Source organism: Galeopterus variegatus, unplaced genomic scaffold, assembly GCF_000696425.1.
Source record: "Galeopterus variegatus unplaced genomic scaffold, G_variegatus-3.0.2 Scaffold1078, whole genome shotgun sequence".
Taxonomy (NCBI): Eukaryota; Metazoa; Chordata; class Mammalia; order Dermoptera; family Cynocephalidae; genus Galeopterus; species Galeopterus variegatus.
The window spans coordinates 270,202-275,332 of NW_007727189.1; positions in this window are offsets into that span (position 1 = coordinate 270,202).

Genomic DNA, 5,131 nt, shown 5'->3' on the forward strand with positions numbered 1-5,131 from the left:
ACTTTACAAGAAAAAGACAAGCAACCCAATTAAAAAATGGGCAAAAGAGCTAAGTAGGCATTTCTCTAAGGAAGATATACAAATGGCCAACAGACATATGAAAAAATGCTCAACATCACTCAGCATCCGGGAAATGCAAATCAAAACCACACTGAGATACCAGCTCACCCCAGTTAGGATGGCTAAAATCCAAACGACTCTGAACGATAAATGCTGGCGAGGTTGCGGAGAAAAAGGAACTCTCATACATTGTTGATGGGACTGCAAAATGGTGCAGCCTCTGTGGAAAATGGTATGGAGGCTCCTCAAACATTTGCAGATAGATCTACCATATGCCCCCGTATCCCATTGCTGGGAATATACCCAGAGGAATCGAAATCATCAAGTTGAAGCTATACCTGTTCTCCAATGTTCATCTCAGCACTCTTTACAATAGCTAAGACTTGGAACCAGCCCAAATGTCCATTATCAGATGAGTGGATATGGAAAATGTGGTATATCTACACAATGGAACACTACTCAGCTATAAAAAAGAATGAAATACTGCCATTTGCAGCAACATGGATGGACCTAGAGAGAATTATATTAAGTGAAATGAGTCAGGCACAAAAAAAGAAATATCACATGTTGTCACTTATTTGTGGGAGCTAAAAATAAATAAATAAATACACAAGAAATGGTGGGGGGGGCGAGGAAGACACAACAATTACAATTCCTTGAAGTTGATACAACAAGCGAAGAGAAAGGACATTGTTGGGAGGGAGGAGGAAGATGGAGGAGGAAGAGAGGTTTCCGTACTGGGCCACAATAATCAACCACATGTATATTGACAAAATAAAATTAAATTTGGAAGAAAAAAGTAAATAAATAGCTAGAAAAGAAAATCTTGACCTTAAACACAACAAAGAAAAGATAAATGTTCAGGGGATGGATATCTGTCTTAAGTGAATCATTGTATAATATATGCATGCATTGAAACAACACACTGTACCTCACAAATATGTACAAATTTTAAAAAGTGGAAAAAAGAAAAAAAAAGAAAAGTCTTTTTGGAAAACAGTATGGAGGTTCCTTAAACAACTACAGATAGAACTTCCAAATGATCCAGCAATCCCACTCCTGGGGATATATCCCTAGGATTGGAAAACATCAGGTCGAAGGCATACCTGCACTTCCGTGTTTATTGCAGCTCTGTTTAAAATAGCTAGGCAATGGAACCAATCTAAATGTCCATCAATGGATGACTGGATATGGAAACTGTGGCATATATTATATACATATACAGTGGAATACTACTCTGCCATAAAAAAGAATGAAATTCTACCATTTGCAATAACGTGGACGAGCTGGAGAATATTATCCTAAGTGAAACAACTCAGGTACATAAAGAGAAATACTGCATGTCCACACTCATAATTGGGAGCTGAATCCATAAATTAAAAAAGGAACAATAAAGATAGGCAGATAGAAAGAAAGACAGAAACAAAAATCACAGTAATACATTGAACTTTTAGAAAACTAGAGGTGGAAAAGGGGAGGAGACGGGGAGAGGGAGGGGGCTAATGAGGAATTGGTCAACAGACACAAAGAATGATTGCATATTGTAATGATGAATAAGCTAACTATCCTGATCTAACCACCACACATTCTACACAATTACTGAAAATCAACATTGTACCCAACATGTATGTACAATAAAAAAGAAAAAAAACAATGACATTCTTCACAGAAATAGAAAAAACAATCCTAACATCCATATGGAACAATGAAAGGCCCTGAATAGCCAAAGAAATCTGAGCAAAACAAATAAAGACAGAGGGATTATGAAAAACAGTATGGAGGTTTCTCAAACAACTAAAAATTGAACTGCTATACAACAGAGTAATCCCACTATTGGGTATGCACTCAAAGGAATGAAAATCATCACATCAAAGGGATACCTGCCCTCCTATGCTTGTAACAGATCTATTAACAATAGCCAAGACTTGGAACCAACCTAAATGTCTGTCAACAGAGGACCAGATAAAGAAAATGTAGATATACACACAATGTAATATTCCTCTGCCATAAAAAAAGAATGAAATTCTGCCATTTTCAACATGATTAGCTTGGAGAAAATTATGTAACATAAAATAAGCCAGGGACAGAAAGAGAAATGCCATATGTCCTCACTCATAAGAGGGAGCTTAAAAATAAATACATAAATGAAAAAGAAGGAAAAGAGGGAAACAATCACAATAATACATTGAACTTTCAAAAGGATTGAATAGGACTGTGGTTACTAAAGGTGGGAAAGGGGAATAGGAGGAAGGTTAGCAAGAAATTGGTTAAGGGTCAGAATGGATGATCATGTTTTCTGATGATGAATATACTAATTACCCTGATTTGTTGAATACATAGTGTACACAGGTATTGATATTCAACTCTGTACCCCACAAATATATATAACCATTTATGTTTCAGTTTTTTTAAAAGTCATCCTGGACTTCTTTACTCCTTAGGGATCTCAGCAGTCTCCTGCTGTACTCCTATACTGTCCCACAGAAGCTCCCATCAATATTTAGTTGTTAGATGTGCTCATTTTCTGTAGGAGGAATGTGCCCTGGATGCCTCTATTTGCCATCTTGTCCTGCCTTTTCCATTTGTTCTTCAAATAATATTTGTGCCCCTACTCCCTTTTTCTGGGACTTTCACAATGTATATGTTAGTGTTCTTAATGGTGTCCCACAGGTCCCATAGGCACTTTTTATTTTTCTTCAGTCTTTTCTCTTTCTGTTCTTCAAACACAATTTTCAATTGCCCTTTGTTCAGGTTTACTGATTTTTTCTTCTGTCTGCTCAAATATGCCTTTGTATCCCTCCTGTGAATATTATACTTGAGTAAATGTACTTTTGCCTTTAGATTTTGTTTTAGGTTTTATTCTCTTTATTAATATTTCAATTTTATTCATACATTATTTTATTTACTTTCTGCATGTCTTCAATTAGTTCTTTGAACATCTTTAAATGGTTTTTTTAAAAAATATTTTTCTACTGGGTTCACCATCTGGTATTTCTCAGAGATGGTTTCTGTTGGTTCTTTTTTCTTTTTCTTTCTTTTTTTTTTTTTTGTCTTTCAATGTGTCATACTTTCCTATTTTGTTGTATGCCTTAGAATACTTTTGTTAAAAACTTGATATATAGGGCCGGCCCGGTGGCGCACTGGATAGTGCGCCGCTTGGGAAGCGCGGCGGTGCTCCCGCCCGAGGGTTCGGATCCCACATACAGACCGGTTCCCGCTCACTGGCTGAGTGAGGTGCGGGGGCAACACCGAGGGTTGCAATCCCATTGCCAGTCCCCGGTCCGGTACGGGGGCAACACTGAGGGTTGCGATCCGTTGCCGGACACGGAAAAAAACAAAAGACAAAAAAAAAAAACAAAAAAAAAACTTGATATATAAGTGCTGGCTGGTTAGCTCAGTTGGTTAGAGTGCAGCCTTATAACACCAATGTGAGGGTTCAGATCCCTATACTGGCCAGTAAACAACAACAAAAACTAAAAGCAAAACAAACCCCCCCAAAAAAGACAGCAACCTTGTCATATGAATCTAATAATATAACCCTGAAAATCAGATCCTTCCTCTTTCCCAGAGTGTGCTGATTTTTGTTTTTTGTTTTGTGTGCTGTGATTTTACTGGGGATTAGCCTGGTGAGTAAACTTAAGGTCCCCTCAGGTCTTTTCAGAGCTTTGCTTTCCCTGTGCATGCACAATGAGGTTTCAAATTTTACCCTATATGTAATTGCTTTTGAATGTCTGAGCTCTTTCATGGCTAGCTGCCAAAGGCTGAAAAGGGGAATAAATGGAAGGATGACAGGAAGAAAAAGAGAAAAAGACACTGGCCAAATAAATTCCAGAGGAATTGAAGAAGGCACTTGTAATGGTGTGAGGAGGGGTGTAACTATGGCTTTCTGCCTCTGTTGGCACCTCCAAGACCACAAAGAGCAATTAGCAATCAGAACACAGGTCTCCAGTATTTGGAACAAAGAGGTTTTTTTTTTTTTTTTCCTTTTTGTCTTTTTTACTGATCGGTAACGGGATCACAACCCTCGGTGTCATGCCCGCACTGGGGACCAGCAACGGGATCTCAACTCTCGGTGTTGCGCTCACACCGCGCTCAGCCAGTGAGCGGGAACCGGTCTCCACATGGGATCCGAACCCTCGGTGGGAGTGCCACCATGCTCCCAAGCAGCGCACTCTCCAGTGCGCCACTGGGCCGGCCCGGAACAAAGAGTTTTTATTGCCCATCACGACTCCTACGAGATGTGTGCAAGCTGCTCCAGAAAAACACACATGGCTGACTGTCATGGGATAGAGGGGTGGGTAATGGATAGATTCTACTGTGCTAAGAGCTTAAATTGTGTTTAGCATCCAAAATTTCTCCTGAAAGTTGCATGCTTTCAAGAACCTCCAGAGTTATGAAACTGTTGCATCAGACAGATTCTGCCCATACAATTACTGTTTCAGGAGAGAGAGAAAAATCCGTGGTGCTTCCTGCTCTACAATGTTCTTAAAATCCCCAACCACTGAAGATTTTTGACACTATGACTACCTTTAATTGTGAAGTTCAATGACATTGTAAAGACAAAAGGCAAGAAGAGATAAAATAAGCAGGAGACTTGACAGGAAGTCTCCAGAGGGTCAGGTGGTGGTGTCCTCAGTGAGGCAATGACAAGTGACAGCAAATAAGAGGAAAGCCAAATACAACAATTTCAGAATATATTGAACTTTATTGCTTGATTTTTTTTTTTTTAAAAGATGACCAGTAAGGGGATCTCAACCCTTGGCTTGGTGTTGTCAGCACCACACTCAGCCAGTGAGCAAACCGGCCATCCCTATATAGGATCTGAACCCGTGGCCTTGGTGTTATCAGCACCGCACTCTACCAAGTGAGCCACAGGCCGGCCTTATTGCTTGATTTTTTAAGAGAGATAAATCACTATCAACACATACAACAAGTTGAATCTGGATAAATTGTTCATGTAAATTTGAAAGGTATAATTGATATTTCAGAGAAAAACAAAGAACGTCTCTGAGATTTAACCATAGGAAAGTCTTTTTTTTTTTTTTTTTTTTTTTTTTTTTTTTTTCCCGGC